This window comes from Epinephelus lanceolatus, chromosome 8 (genome assembly GCF_041903045.1).
Source record: "Epinephelus lanceolatus isolate andai-2023 chromosome 8, ASM4190304v1, whole genome shotgun sequence".
NCBI lineage: Eukaryota > Metazoa > Chordata > Actinopteri > Perciformes > Serranidae > Epinephelus > Epinephelus lanceolatus.
The window spans coordinates 27,308,210-27,325,544 of NC_135741.1; the positions used below are offsets into that span (position 1 = coordinate 27,308,210).

The window sequence follows — 17,335 nt, forward strand, 5'->3', positions numbered from 1 at the left end:
ACGGTATATGACACAAAAACTGCCAACAAAAAGAAAACATGTAAGCAATAGGCTTCTCATATCGACCTGTGCTTTTGAGATAAATTAATAATGTGGTCTCCCTTTGGTGTTGTGCAGAGTAGCTGAGCCAGTCTCCCTCTGTTTTAAATGGTCTGTCACTTAGGTCAACTGGAGGAGTAAAATGTCCGATGCATAGAATATTGATCCCATATCACACACGAGCCACACACAACAACACTACAACAACACTACATGTATAATTTTTCTCTCAAGTGTGGCAGGAACCTAATGCAAAAGGCGTTTATTATAATACAGACGTATACTATACTGTGAATATGCCAAGATAATATGCTGTCATTTGAATCGGCTGGGCAGAGCATTGTTGACCAAACAGGAAGTCGGTATGTTTAAGTTCACATGATTTTAAATGGCTAATAAAATATCTAGTGTCCAGTTGTCTGATAACCAAATCCCAAACTTTTACTATCATTATCGTAATCACCATTGTTGTCAAGTGTCATGCTTATCCTGACCCTTTCTTTGTGGCGATTATGATATTGTTCCTTTTTTTCTGTGCGATATTACCGGGGAACCCGTCTGATTGGGCCATCCCCGAGGGCCCTTTCTTCTGCGTGTCACTTTTTGTGTCCTTTAACATGGTTTTACTAAAAAGTCTTTTTTAATCAATCAAGAAGCAGGCAGAAAATAGGCTTTGTCATGGCTTGGCCTGGGGTCGTGTGATGCCTGCTCTGCCCGGTGACAGGTCTTCAAAAGGGATAAAAAGGAATATTTTGGGGGGAAAACGGGGGTTTCCATGGCACCGGCACTTGTTGCACATGGATCACCATTCTTTGGTTCTGCATGAGATTGAGGTTTCAAAGGGCTGGACAACAAAAATTAGGCGAGGAGGGGACAGCGGGACTGTGGAGGTAGCTGCCCTGAAGCCCCCGACTCTGTCCTCTCCTAGGGGAAAGGGAGAATAGGAGCCAGAAGTGACAGCACAAAAAGGGGCCTACTAGGTGCTGTCAAATATGCATGAGTAAATGGTCAGTTTCTCACTCTGCAGTGCGTTGGAAAAACTCAGAACGAAACACGGACCAGGAAACACCAAGTACAGACCTATTCAGTGAGAAGTGTATTCTTGTTGCGGCTTCCACTTCATGTAATTAGAGGTTGTTTCATGAAGAATGAGGTCACGTAAACTTGTAAGTTTCTGAGTTTATGTGTGGGAAATGAAACCAGGAAACTTAGACAATAGATTGGCAGTCATTACAGCAAAGAGGATTATTATTTTAAACTGTTCTGTTCAGCTGAGCGCTTATTTGTGTGTTCCTGTTATTTAAATTTGTAATAAGTGAGACACTACGGTGTGATGTACCAGCTTAACTTGTTTACCAACTTTAAGTTTAAGAGAACTTTACTGGATGCGGGTTTGGTCTGCATTAAGCGTGTTTATCACATTAAAATATGCATGCATGCATGCAGCCGTATATTTCACACATGAATGGCTTTAAGCTATTTTCACTTCTGTAAAATGTTGTTCATGGTGATTACCTTCGTGCTCCACCTTGAATTTCTCCAACAATTACGCATTCCTCCGTCTTTGGGAGGTAGCATCGTGAGGTCAAGGTTTTTGCATGTCAGGAGTCCTTTAAGCAATTTGCAATAATTTCCATAGCATCATCACTGCCACCTTCAATAACAAACAAGGTTACACACATGTGTTGCTCTTTACACTCATGCAATCAGAGCTGAACGTGTTTCAGTGTTAGAGGGCTTTAGCCTGGTCACATTTGGATAAAGGAGGTCAAAAGCTACAGAAGCACATTTAGCTGCAGGTTCATATTTAAGAATTTAAGCATAAGGAAAGTCATGCCATAATGATAGCTGATAACGTTGAAATTTCAAAATATAGTGATGGGTGTAGCTGCATCTTATTATAACTTCTGTGTATGTATTTATTTATTTAGTTCTTTCAGGTTCTCAACAATGTGCTGCCAGCCTGTTTAAAAGGTTAAGGCAGTCGGGATATGTTCCTTGATGGGATTTTATCATGCTAGGCATGCTCTGTTTCCTGATGAATATATTAAAATTATTACTGTGCAAACAGAGTTTCTAATTACTGACCTGCTTGCCATTGTACTGTGCGTTCTGTATGCCCCCCTTCTTCTCCATGCCTTGTTTATTTATCTGCACCAGTGAATACAGAATAGTCTATGCAATGTCATTTCCATCCACATGAAAATGATTTTGAAAATGCCAATCTTGCCTATTATACAGTGTAATTACTTGTCTGCTTTTTGATTTTATCATATCTTCAGCCAGTGGGAAGATACTTGGAGAGGCTAAACATCTTAGCGGAGCTTGTCAGCTGATGATTTGCAGTGAAAAAAAAAATAAATCCCCCCAGTTTGCAAATGAAAGTGCTTTCTGCCACATGTACAAAGTCAATGATTGTATTTTATTGAGGTGTTTACCTATGTGCACAGCTTCTCTTGAGGTTCAGGCATTGTGTCAAGTTAAAGTATATGCTGTCGTGTCATACCTGAGTATGTAAGGAAGGGGTTATCTAGACAGCACTGAACTTTTTGGGGACAATTATAATTAGAAGCCTCCAGATAGTAAACTTGGCATCAGCTCTGCAGATAACAAAAAAATCTTTGTGAGTCTTATGAGTACATTTTTCAAGCACATATCCAGCACAAACATCTTGAAGAAGGTATGTAAGATATGGGCAGATGGAACCACCTTGATGCATTCTTACATTATGAATGAGCATTTGCCTGTTACCTTTGCTTTCACTCAGCAGGTTTTTCTACTTGCAAGGCCAAAAACGGTACTTTTCGAGTTCATTTTGATCGTCACTGCTGCACCTCTGACACGTCATGCAACTATTCCTTTTGAGCGGGTGCATACATATACTGTATGTGTATGTGCAGTGCTAAAAGTGTCACCGATTTTACTGGAGCATCTGCACTACATCATGGAAAAGGGCAACCCTGTTGTTTACTTGTCTGCCTGCAATGTTGCACAGGGGGTTGATCAGGGGAGTTGATAGGAGCTGCAATTTAAAAAGAGGACACTGCAGCTCTGAACAAAAACAATTAAAGGAAAATGAAAGACGGCCCCCAAGGGTTAAAAATAGAAAATTATCAACATGCATGCTGGAATCCACTCCCCCCCCCCAACCCCCCCACACACCACCTCCCGCACAAGCAACCCCCCTCCACCTCCCCACCCCCCTCAAACTTACTGGGCCTGCATTGTTATGTATGATCAGATCTGCCAGTTCTTCCTCTAAGCTCCTTGTCACATTTTGACTTAATGAAGTGCAACTTAGAAGGGAATTGGGTTCATCATGCTAGTCGCACGATGCTCCCTTGTTGTAGCAAACAGGAGTGGCATGGGACCGAAGCGCTACAGCGCGAGTCGTTATCATTCCGGTCAGTCTGTTTAACACAAAATTAAACAAAGAACTAATTAGTGCCTCATGAATTAATAACTGCACTGTTGCCGAGAAGAAGTTAGGTTGCTGAGGGGAGATATAAAATAAGTAGGAAGATCAGGTTAGAATTATTATTACTTTTTCGGGGGATGCATGGGCTCTCAAGGTTAGGAAACTTTTGAGAGGATTTAAGAGTGACTCAACTGGTTCTGCCAAAGTCAGTTTCTGTCCTGATGTAACACTGTGCCTGGGTTAATGGATGTCATATAAGACACTGTGCTTTTCTGCATAGAAGCATAGAAGAGAAAGACGTATAGTTGTAATCGTCAACTTTATATTTCAGCCTTGTAGATGAATATAGCACAGTATGAATAAGGAGCCAGCACAGTGTATTTTCTCCCATTACCTACTTTCACCCTTCAGTTACCAAAGCAGGGTTTGATCCAGGAATCTTTTTATCTTTATTAAGTCATTTTTGCCACTGAGGTTTCATGGGGAAGTGATTTATTTATTTTTTAATCTGCAAGACTGTGCGGAGTCACTCTTAGCTAAGGAGTAGGAAACAGATATTTTCACCTAAGTCTGATCTTAGGATTACTCCCTGTTAGTAAATTATTACTGGCAAACTGCTGAAATATGCACAGACAGAGTCAACTGTACTCTGCGACAGCTCCCCATGCTTCAATGGGCTTTACAAACTAAAGCTTCCCTGTTGCCCCCCTCCCTTGGTCGCTAACCCCTTTCCCCCAGCTGTGATGTGGGGCCTGGGTATCTGTGGACCTTTATACTGTATATCAAAAGGACAGGAGCGAACAAAAGTACACATTTTCCTTTTGCATCATCTCGAGGCTGGCTACATTATGTCAACCACTGTAGATTAGATGAGTTGGGTAAATGTATGGATTTCTCGAGAACACGTGTGTGCATGCATATACACCGGAATAATCAGCGTCTGGGTTTTTAATGTTCCTCCTTTGCTCTCCCTCTCAGATGAAGTGAGCCCCCGTACGGAGTGACTCCCCAGGAAGAGAAAACGAGGTAGGACAAATCCCCAACATGACTGATTACTGTCCCCACCATCTCCCCTGTTCATATCTACAACAATATCAGGCATCTTCATTAATCCCCATGGATCAATGTGTCTGGGGGTTGTAAAAATTGACAAATGACTTATTAGAATCCCACCGTTTTATTTTCCAACTGATTAACTCACAGCAATGTCGTACACTATACAGGCACACTGATGTATCTGTTTTCCAAAGAGGGCTTCTCTCTCTCTCTCTCTCTCCCCGTCTCTCCCTCTGTCTCTCTTTCTCCCTCTGTCTCTTTCTCTTGCTAAGAGGGATCTATACAGTGTAAAATGCACCCCTAACACTGTGTATTAGAAACCCTGCCAGCCTGAGACGACTCAAAACTACAAGAGCAATAAGGTGCTTTTGACATATACGAGCTGCCATCGTATCAGTTTCCTGACATTAACAGTTGTTGAGCAGTACTTAAAATACAAAAATACATTAATGAACACAGAATAGGAAAATAATGCACTAGAATCTAAAATAATATAAGCTTTTCACTGGCAGTAATAAAACATGTATTTAACACCATAAATGTGCCACTATGTACGCCGTATTCTGTTATCTATCTTGTTACACAGCTCCGTTAATTATAACTTGATATTCTTTTATGCCTGCTTTATGTCTAAATGTTGTTGCGGCAGCGTCCCACATTGTCATCTTGACAAAATAATATAATTTTTCCACTATATGGCATTTATTACTGTAACAGACATTAGACACAGACATCTAAGTACAGATGACATCCACCAAATTAACAAGAGTATAAAACCTTTTGTTGCTGATAAAAAATCTGCCTCTGTACAATTTGACTCTCGAGAGGACGCTAATGACTTGTGACTTGAAGAAACTGGGTTGCTTTTTTTTCTCTCCCTGAGATGAAACCTTCTGTGCTAATGATGTTAGCTGGTATGAGCACAATGCTGATGTGGGAGTCTGTCATGAGGATGCATACAACAGCCCTTGCCCCTGGCCTCCTAGTCAAGAGGGATCTAAACATTCAGAAGTGACACCGTGGGCTGTCTCATGTCAAGCCAGAGACCCTCACTATCACCGGGGGGTGGCATGGCCATGAATTGAGGCGGAGGGCTACACCACACTCCTTTGTTTCTGGTGGTGTCACTCACACACCAGACACAGACACACTCCTTGCATCAATCAGAGCTCCAGATACATGCCCAGTGTACCTCCCTACAACACGTTGATGACACTATCCACTGATTTCCACATTGATACAATGACTAACAGCAACAGGAGGATGAGAGCAGATTCAGCGCAGCCACATTTCCCTTTATAAGTTTCCTCCACAGCCGCATGCATGGGTGGACACACACACACACACACACACACCAAGACATCTTTTAACAGGTTGCTTTGGAAGCAAAGTTAAGTGTCATTCAACTGAAGCGCAGACTACATTCACTAACTTAACTTTCCTCTTGTTTAACCACATAACAACAACATAACTCAGTACAGTTAGTTTAATTGGCTTTTGATATATGTTAATGCAACTAATCATAAAGGCCAACTGGCTCGAACACTGGGCTGGCATGACATCCCCCCTCTCCTTTTGGCTCCCACAGACTTAGGCTAGAGAGCACTCCCAGAGCGGAGTCCCTCTCTTAGACAGTGGGAAGAAAATTAAACTGCCAAATTTGTTTTCATTGGTTCCAGGGACAATCTCAGGGGACTTCAAGGCTTTTAATTGAGCTCACTGAGCAGAAATTTGTAGGGCTGCTTACCAACAACAATGGTGTCTCCCTTTTACCTCTCTCTCTCTGTACGCCCTTTTAGGGCTCTGTTAAGGTTTTTTTCTGCATGTAGTTCTTCATGGAAAACAAGGACATGGATTTGATGATAATTTATAATTGAAATTCAGACTCACTTTGTTTAGTGTTTTGCTTGCTTTTCGGGGTTTGTGTGTAGGAGGGCAATGATTCTCCAATAAACAGGAGTTCATTCAGTCATGGATAAAGGTAAATAAAGCCCACAGTTCGCCGTAGGAAAGATAATTTGTCTCACTGAGAAAAAAGAGCAACAACTCATGAAACTCAATTTAGTGTTATTGTATCACTCTGTATAGTATAATAACAAAAACGAGAGAGCCACCTTCTCATTTTCCGCACTTTTTCTCTCCTACACTTTTTGTCCTTTAAATTTTTCCAGTGTGTCAAAACAAGCAAAGGCTACATGGAAACGGCAGCCCTGTGTAAATATTTATGATGTAACATCTCCATGTGAATAGACTTTCCTCCCAATCCATCCATCATTACGGGCATATCGTGAAAGCCCACCTCCCGGTGGTGGCTCAGGGCCTTAGGAAGCTCAGACAGGAGCGGCGTGTCCCCCTCTCATTCAAAGTATTTGTTTTTCTTTTGACTGGGGGCAGCCCAGCTGTGAGGGCATTTCATGTGTCAGCCCCGCCGTTCTCATTCAGCGCTGACTTCAAAGCCCATTTTAGTCCATTGTTTCTGTGACGTGGCTGCTGGACCCGAAAAATGCCCAAACAGAAAAATGTGATGTAGGTCAAATTACAGCAGTTGCGCCCCTGAAAAAAGTGGAATTCTTATGGTCAAAACATAAAGCCCTGGTTACCGCCTAACCCTGGCTTTTGTGCGTGCTGTCCTCATACCTCTTTATTTGTTCATTGAAGAAATGAATGGAAGTTGGGAATTGTAGAATTAAAAAGGCTGCAGTTCAAAGTGTTTGGCAGGAAATCAAAGTCTAATCCTCAATGTACTGCTTTTTTTCATAGTTTCTATCACTCAACTTAAGAAAACAATGCCAAATATCCTATTTGCTGAAGATGTGTTATTAATTATATTAAGTTGGAGACTCTTAAGATTATATATTTTGAGGTTATTTGCTCATGCAAGTGTGAATGAGACATATGAATACATATAGAGCATCTGTTAGGGCCTGTGCATGCACGGTTCTTTGACTTGTGCAATGGCTTGTGAGACATGTCTTCATTTGGTACAAACAAAGTGGGTTGAAGGATCTGCTGTATTTTTTTAAGCTCGGCAGTCTTTAAGAATGTTAAGGTGCAGTAGATTTATGAGGTTGTGTGTTTGCAGAAGTAGGTAAGTCTACTGCCTTACCTAAGTGGATTACAAGGTTTTAGGCTTTTCTCCTTGCACAACTTATCGGCAGAAAATAGGCGTTGCAGACGTTAGCGAAATATTGCCACCCAGACTCTCATAACATTATCATTAGCCACGGAGGATTGCTGAAATGTGATTAATACATCACCATTTTGACAGACTGAGCCTGAAAAGGTAATATGGATTATTACAATGGTTGTAGAGCTCAATACCGCCATCCAAGTTTATCCATTTATCTGCAATGATGAGACTCCTTTGTGTTGTATAGCATTGTAACATCTATCTAAATAACAAAAGATATCTCTCCCATACACAATTGTCGTGCTGTTAATATTCAGCCCATGCAACAATGCACATGGGAATGGAGTGCTGAGACAAAACTTGACTCAGAACGGCGGAAAAGTCCATAGAACATTATGAGCATTATGAATCGATGTTTGAGCCTCTAGTACCGGACACTTTTTCCTTTGCTTAGGTATCTGATTACCTTCAAACAAAAATATTGCTCCTTTATTGTTCAATTACAACTGGTTGAGTGCTGAGTCATGCAATTCACCATCTAAGAGCTATTTTTTTCTTTCTTTGTGTATACGCTTTGTGTGTGTTTCATTTAGTTGGCCTTGGACGAGACACGTTGAATAAATGCCATTTTTCTGTCGTTTCAAGTGCCTCTTTTCTCTCTGCGGATCCATTCAAGCTTTCAATACCTTTTCTCCCCCTCTCTTCTCCTGTCTCTTTTTTCCACGAGCAGGAGGGTTTTACTTTACTCCTTTGTCATCCTAATTGATTGCATTAACCTTTTGAGTATTGAATTTCCTGTGCATCACGCCGAGCACAATGTGGAATATTATCATAATCCTTCCAAGTAATGGACACAGGGCAATCAACAATGCTTTAGGAAAAGTACATCTTTGAAAGATGGAGCATCATATTATTTTCAGTCCAAAGACCTGGATAGGGTGAGAGTGTTGAGCATTAAGAAACTTTGTCAATAAGTAAAGTATGTTTCTTTTTTTCTAATCCACTAAAGAAGTCAGAGGAGCTGCTTTTAATGTGGGCTGTGTTGGGAAACAGTCTCTGGGATTGTCTTGTCTGCAAGGAAATGATAGACCTGTAAAACACTGTTACTCAAGCACATACATTATCATGTTTTTCTTGATATTTTGATATGACAAATTATTCCATTATAATGGACCAATAATGAGCAACTGAATATCTACCAGCTTAAATTCTTGGAGAAAACGTTTCTGTTTATCGGAGCCATTCTTGCATATTATTACAATCTTTCAAAATCCCTCAGCTTCACTTAAACTAATTGCGTAATTACTCAATGAGTTTTTTTTATTTCTCATGGCCTTTTTAAACATTATGATAATTCATTAAAAAAATGCCACAAATTGCATCACAATATAACGTAAAAAATTGTATAATACATCAAAATAAACACATTAGAATTCATCATAATAAAGGGATATGGATATCGGATGATTTACACATTTTGGTCAGATGGTGGTATGCTATAGGCATCCACTGTGCATAATCACCTGTGCTTGCCTACAGCCTTGGGTTATTGCCAGGTAGCCAAAGCTAGCAGAACTACCTACTTACAGCTAGGCTCACCTTTATGCACAGCACAAGCTCTGAAGCCAAATTCCTGGATACTGGTCCAGTATCTCTAAGAAGTGAGAGGGGAGTGAGCGGTGCCAGGCTGTACTGGGAGGGTCACGAGTTCCTGGCTGAGCGCTAGTGTTCTCCTTTAAGATCGAGAGAGTGACATCTATGTGACTGTGTGTTTTGGAGATCCCTGTGATTCTTGTGTGAGGACAGTAGCATCTGTGGCTGTGGAAGCAAAAGCCAGGGACATTGAAGAAGTCTGGGTGGGTCTTGGAAAAATGACTTCAAGGGACCTGATCTTGAAAATTATTTCTGTGGAGGATGCAGAGCCGAAAACCTTGGGGGACGCCTTGCCTATTTGTTTGGCAGTGGTCACTAAGGAAGGCAAAGTTCTCAGCATTGACAAAGCAAACGGGGGTTGACAAGATTTTCTTTGAGATATTGTGGTTGTTCCCTTTTTGAAACAATGGAACTGAAGGGTGTGTTTTAATAATTAAGTATCACACAATTTAGCCCTTCTGAGAAAACAAATATGATTGTGCTGGAATGGAGGCTCCAGCTGAGAGTCAAACCCAGATTCAAGGGGAGCATAGCAGATTCTTTATCACAGAAAAGTAGACCAGCTCTTGCACGACCAGGTGTGTTGCATGGCCTTGCAGGAGGTCTATGAATGCACCCCTCAGGGTGGCATGTGGAAATATGGGGCCATGTCATCCTACATGCCATCTGACCATTGTACAACCTACGTAAGATCAGTGTCTGTATTCTTTTTCTTCACATATCAGCACTATTTTCTTAGTGAAGATTAGTGGAGTGTTGTGTTTGGAGATGACAAGATTACATTTCTGCTTTTTGCCAATGATGTTCCTCCATTCCTTGTTCGCACCAGACAGCAAAGAGCTTTACATGGAGGATGCAATGCACATGAAGGTTGCACCTTCAACATCCCAGTTGCCTCAACCAACCACTAGAAGTCATTAGTGTAGTGACAATAACGTGATCCCTCACCATGCTCTCACCTGTGAAGACTGACAATTGTGTTCACTGAGGTGTCTAGCCAGCCTGCAAGCACCACTGCCAGGCAGTTTCTATTTCGACAGTAATAAGCTCTTCAGCTACTGCCAACATTGGGATAAATGTTACTTTACTATTCCTAAAAATGGGAAACATCTAGTTTATTGTGTAGAATGCTTACTTTTAGTTAGTATTGAACACAAAGTACAACTGAAGGTGATTGGTGCTGTTAATAGTTTTGCAAGTATTTGGTCATGGGCTAAAATGTTGGACAAATTTAAATTTTGACCTGATGATGGCCCCAAAGAGAAGGTCCAAGGGTTACTGAAGTACCCGGGTTGAATGCACAATTGTCTATGAAATGTCTGTAGCATCACTGTGCTGCATGTTATGATAATCTGGTCATATCTCTTGCTGCATTCAGGCACTGTCTCACTCCCTTTTCCTCCTTGCAGTTCTTCTACTCATACAACTTAAGTTACATTACATCCAGTAACTACCATTACTTACAAAAGAACATTACCAGGTGAATCATTGGGTGATTTTGCAACGTCAGTGTCGAGGATTATAATTTTTGTTACAACTTGAATAATATCTGCTGCATGTTCGACACACTGCTCCGCTCGCTCACTACAGCAGCTTCGGTCTGCGTTTGTCTTTGCTGTCTGTGGCACAGCAGCTTTCAGTTTTGATATAGGCTATTACTTGAGATGTGTAACCAATGAGATAGTGCTGTGAGCCGGACATTGAACGAGACTACAGAGTGGTGACTGCAGTGGAGATATGTTTGGAGAAATTTGCCTTCAGTTTCTTGGTTTGGTTTAGGAAAATGATTGTGGTTTGGGTTAAAATGAGATGATTTCTGCCAGAAAGGCCCTCCTGGCAGAATTCCTTGAAGGCTAAGTTCATCAGTATGCAGTGCAGACAGAGACAGGCTGTGGCATCAGAACCAAAGCAACACATTTTTCAATTAATTTTTTTTATCTGCAACAAAAAGAATGGGTGTGACCAAATCAAGTGCTGGTGCGACCAACTGAGAAAGTTGGTAGCTCCACTGCTACCAGTTGAAAAGTTAGCCTGGAGCCTTGTGTGTGTACCGGTTCTATGAAAATCCATCTAGATGATGTTGAGATATTTGACTGGATAAGTGAAAACTTTGACCTGTTCCTGACCTAACAGTACTGCATATGGTGTAATTTGTCACCACAAAATATCAAAACTGGAGTCACCACACCCATCAGTGAATGCACATTCAAGTTGCAGCTCACTATGGTAAATTACTCAGTAGGTTTGTGAGGATGAAGTGGCAGTGCAGTAAAAGGAGATTATTTCCTTAAATTGGAATCAAACTTAAAGGTAATGTCATTTCTGAACTGTAGATAGTTTTAAGTTGAGGGGCGAGGATAGACGAGCTTTAGTGGCAAGGTAAGCCCTCGATTACCATGCCACGTACTTTAATCTCTTTACCCGCTTTACAATTGCCTGTTTTGGTGTGGGGGGAAGTGTAAGTTGAGTTTCCCTGTTTTCTTAAGAGTCTTTGCTTGAGAATTATTTAGCGGAAGTCCACTCTCATTGGTTTATTATTATTATGTGCCTCGCTGGCCCAGAATGATATGAATGGAGAATTGGGCAGGGGCAGTGAAATAAATTTAAACAGGCATTACTCGTATGTATTATATAACACTGCACCTCAGCTACATCAATAATATTAAGGCCCCAAGCCTAAAACCTACAGAAGACACTCCAAGGATAACAGTACAATAATAGCCTGTTAACAAGGCAGGAGGTAGCCTGTTGGCCTATTGAGTTTAATCTGTTGCTGTAGCTGTTTTATTTAAACATGATGGTAAAGGCATAAAAAGTAGTTTATGTTGCAAGACCAATGTAATACCCATAACTGTCTTATAAAGGCTTAATGTCAGGAGGCTTTAGGGGAAGTGTCACTAGAATAACACTGATCAGCCTTGAGCTTGGGAATTAGAGACTGCAAATCTTTGAGCATAACGTGACAACTGGGATAGTTCGGAAGGATGTGAGTGGGCTGCAACTTTCGCTGAGCAATTTATATATAAATTTTATACAGCTCATTATAGTATTATATTTACTCATTCTATTATAACAGAACAGACCAACACATTTAATACTATGTCACTGAGCAAAATGTAAAATTATGGGGATGACCTGCATTTGGACACAAATAAATATGATGCAGTAGGTAGCATAATGTGCTAGCTTTGTTTGTTCTGCAGTGGCAAACTAAGATATGGTTTATTTCCAATGGAATGAAATGTTTTTGATCATCTACGCCCACTTAGAGCCCGCCAGTATGTTCTGTGTGTTTCTGCCATAAACCATCTAATTACGGTATTTGTTGACTTCTACAGACGGTCATGTGTTTCTCTGTAAACAGTAGCATAAATGCATTAAAGTAATTGATTGTTGGAAAACAGACAAAAACTGTTATCATGTTTCCCTGGCAACGGCGAGCATTATCTGGGTTGTGTTGATGAATTGAAGCAAAACACCCTGTAATTCATATCAACTCTATTATATTTTTCAGCTCAAAGAGGAAAAATCAATTGAAACAAGCTCTTATGCATGGATAGATGCTAGTTTTGATCAATACTATTTTCACTGGGATGGTGCCTTTGAGTTTGATTGAGGCCAGGTTAAACAAAGCTAACCAGTGGTGGTCAGGACTAACACTAAAAAAGAATTTAGATATTCAGAGAGGGAACAGTCACTATTTGGGTAAATTATTTGGCACATTCACCTGAGTTTTATTGATCAAAACAGAATCGTGTGATTGAGTGAGGATGTGGGTCAGCAAATAGGTCAAGGTCAGTCAACAGCACAAAGCCTAATCCTGTCCATCTTTTGTATTCCATCAAGCGTCACTGGTATTCCACTGGGAACCTGTGCCCTCAGCATATGGAAACTAAGGGCCCTTAGTTCAATTATACAAGCCCATTGAGCTTCAGAATATTGACATATCTCTGTACTCTGAAAATGTCATGGATAATGATCAACCAGTTCACCAGAAAATGCTTTCATAGAAACCAAGATCTGGGGGCTAGATGTGGAGTACGCTGAATTTGTGGAGTGTAGCTATAAGGTCAGGATTTACCTGCTTGGTGGTAGGTTTGATATGCATGGGAGCTTTTGTTGTTTTTCCCGTGGCAGTGGTTATCAAACGTCCACAGCCACACACGGCGTTCACAAAAATAATGCATATCATATTGTAAATCAGGTGTTTTACAAAGGTCATGAAAGGTGGGTTGAGCGGTTCGTTGAGGTTACATAACCGATCTGGTTATGTTTACTGATCACTGTTAATGTCCATTATCACTGGCTGGTTGCACAGATAGACTTTACCCATAGATATAATAAATTGTAAGACTTTAGATATGTATCTCGGGTCATTGCTCACACAAACCTGTCTAATTATTGACTATCATAAGGAGGATAAAGTTGCTCTTTATTATATACGCTAAGACTTTTCAAACTCTGAGACATGGCTGACCATAAAACAGCTTCAAACTGCTCAGCTGCTGTGTTGTGTGTGCCTGCTGGAAGAATTTAACAGTTCGGCTTACATCTGAGCTACTATGTTGTCAAACATGGTGTTAGCTTGTAGTTGGGAGATCCAAAAGGCATGTAGCCATACCAGAAGTGACGGTAGAGATTTCTTACTGAGGGTCTCAGTTACGTCTTTGATGCAGAGAGCGTGCCGCCTAGTTTTTGGAGGTTTTATTTACTTAATTGACGCTTGGATATCGCATGTCTTGACATTAGCTGATAAATGCGTTCACCATGGTAGAATCCTGTTACACTTCTTAAATGATCACTAACATGATGCAAGGATTGGAAGAAAATGAGGAAAAAGAAATATACAGTTTCCAGATACTACATTGCAAATAGAGTTGACTAGACATCAACATACCTTAACTTTTCTTAGTCACAAAAATGTTAAATTAAAGTAAAAGTTGTGGACACAGCACTTTTTGTCTTCTGTTTTGTATTTCTGTAGCTGTCTTTACCTTTGAATTCTCAGTCTTGCTCTATTCAGCAACAGATACAGACCGAATCTTAATTGATCTAATCTGGTTACCGCTTGCTATTTTCAACAGTTCCATTATAAAATGCCCATCCTCCCCCACTCTGTCTCTCTCCCTTCACCTCCCACACTTTCTACCCCCCATCTGCCCTGACCTACATGGTAGTCACATGGCCCCGGCTCCCTGGCTTGGCATTTTATGGAAAATCTGCAGGAGATAAAGCCACAGGGTTTAAAGTGTTATCCCTGCCTGTCCTTTGAGAAGGTCTAAACACTGAATGAGGTGTTATTGCATCAATGCTGTTGGACACACACCGGCAGCAAAGAGGATATCTTCCTCCCTCCTTCCCCCTCTCTCTCTCTCCCTCTCTCCCTCTGTCTGTCTCTCTCCCGCTCCCTCCTCAGTTTGATTGGATTTAGTAGAGTGTCACCACTGTGACTTTGGGGGATTTCTCTTTCCCTGTCACTGTCTTATGCATGCTTGCTTGGGTTATTTACTTAACTTGTCCAGAAAATGGACTGTGATCTGCAGCTTACCGCCAAAGCTAGGGAGACACAAGTGCCTCATGCTAGTTAAGATATGCCAGACAGGCACCTAGACGCTTGCTTGCTGCTCTGGCTTGCTTACTCCCTTGCTGGTGCTGAGGGCTTAGTTTTGCACTGTGACCGAGTCCCCTTCACACTGTTGTCTGCCTGTAAATTTTCTGCTGCCCTTGCTATTCAGCCAATTACAGCAAAAGAGCTTTAGTGATTTTTTTTTCTCTTCTCTTCCTCCTGGTGTATATTTATATATTTATTTTACAAGCGAATGACAAGCATTGCTGAAGGTTAAAAAAATGCTGAATTTCATAGTGCATATAATGTCAACTTTTTTCTGTAGTAGGACTGATCAATAGAAGTCAGCTTGTGCGGTGTGTATATTTGTTAATACACACACACTGCAGACTAATATAGCTTTCTCGCCTGTTGCGTTTCAATTTGGATTCTTCCTTATAGCTATTACCTTAAATGTAGGAAAGGACACTGCAGCTTGATAAAGTCCCCGCAACCTAGTAGTTTTGAATAGAGAACAGTGAGTAAAAAAAACCATTTTGTATTATATTTTGCTTTCATAAATTCTGTTATGCACATGATAAACAAATGAGATCTAGTAAATACATATGATTCTGGTTTGAATTTATCTGCTTTCATTTTTTAGAAAAGTAGTCCCTTGTCCTGGAATCTATAGCAAGGACAAAAAAAATGCTATTATTCTTAATTTAAAGTGATTATATGAGACACTATGAGAGTGTAAGTGAAGGTAAATAAGCTCAGTTTGTCTGGAGTTTGCAGGTCTTATGGTTTGTCCCTCTGCACCTATTGTGGATTTTATGCTGTCAGCGTCTTCCCTCACCTCTTCAAATAAATCTGCCCTGTCCCATGCTGTCAAACTTAGTAGCTATATATCCAATAATTGGTTTAGAAGTACACACCCTTAAGTCCATCCACACAATAATAAGGTCTGTTGTATTTCAATGTACCATATGTTCCTCTCAAGTAGATTTTCTGAGTTGTTTATTCTTTGTGAAGCTGAGACGTGATACTAAATATATTTGACCTGACGTCTGTGAAAGGCCACACAATGACCATCAGTACAATGTCAAATGTAATGCAGAGCCACAAAGCAGTTTAGGAATGCAACCAAAGTGCTGTGCCATGTTGCATTCTGGTGCTAAAATGACCAGAGAAACTACAGGATAAGATAAAGCAGTCAGGACTGTGGCAGTCGGCTGTAGTCACACTGCAGCTGTACTTGATGAAGTGAAGTGCAGGCTTATACAACAGTCCCACTGCAACCAAAAAAAGAACATCACATAGGTTTTATTGTTCTGTCTCTCATAAAAACAAAACCAGAAGTTACACAAGTGATAATTGTGCATAAAAGAAGTGACACCACAAAATGCACAGTGTTCCAAAACAAGAGAGCAGAAGAATAAAGGGCTCTTTCCACCAGTGTAAAATCAGCCACGCCTAGCAGTGGGAACGGAAAGCAAAACTGCTTAATGTGACAAAATAAAGACAGAAACACTCCAAGGGAAAGTTAGAATTAGGATCCTGAAAGATTTATGCCTCCATTTTATTTATAATTTGTTTTCTTTTCCTTATTGCAATTGAGTTGCAACTGAATATTTGATGAACACAGCCTAGAAGTAAGGATGTTATGTCAGCAAGGAAACAAAAAGTAAAGAGAAACAACCAAGAAATGTATTTTGCAAAGTTTGCGCTTTGGAATAAACTAATATGCCTCTGCTTTCATAAGTGACTTGTTAATTGAATGTGGGGGGGAGTTCGCTATCTGCAGGTTGTGTTGAGCCCTAGCGAGGCTAGCTGCGCCTTTCCGTATGCACTGCGCTGAGTGCTGGGTACTCTCCGTGCACAGAACACCATCTGCATTTTGCTGTTAACGCGCCTTCACATCCAAGGGAGGATTAGGAGAAAATCCCCTGGTTTTTTTCAACCAGTTGACAAATATCAGATTTGTCTCTAAAAAATTAGCTCCATCTATATCTCCCGCCATATGACACACAAAAAAGATTATCTTTAATACCCAGCCAGCTTGGGTGTGGAAAAAGCAGATTAAAGTTTCAGTTTGGTCATATTTACCCAGCCACTTCAAGTACGAGACTGCCTGCATTACACAGTAGACAGACCTCTTCACAAAGATTCCTCCCCCCACATGCACTCCACCCCCCAGCCCCAAGCCTTTACCTTCCAGAAACAAGATGTCTGCCTTGAAACAATTAGACATCATACTTAAATAATTCATCATTTCCCAGTCAGTCTTTCTCTTCTACGTGTCCTTTAAACAGACAGAGTGAGCTGCCAAAGGGGCTAAAGTGAATAACAGCAGCAGGTGCCTTTTCAGATGGAGCTTTGTAGTCTGCAGAGGGTGCTGAGCTGTTATTTTAGTGGCCCACTGGTGAGGAGCAGGGGGTGGCTGGGAAATGGACCTGGTGGCTGACCTGAGACCCCAGAGCTGTCCTGTTAG

The 17,335-nt window shown here is 40.9% G+C and overlaps 1 protein-coding gene across 2 annotated transcripts in view; it reads left to right on the forward strand.

Annotated features, from left to right (window-relative positions):
* Positions 1–17,335, forward strand: part of casz1 (castor zinc finger 1) — a 190,944-nt gene that overhangs the window by 88,226 nt on the left and 85,383 nt on the right. For both annotated transcript variants that reach the window (XM_078170113.1, XM_078170114.1), the window contains exon 4: positions 4,436–4,483. The gene's annotated coding sequence lies outside the window, so the exon portion shown is untranslated. The remainder of the gene's footprint in view (positions 1–4,435; positions 4,484–17,335) is intronic.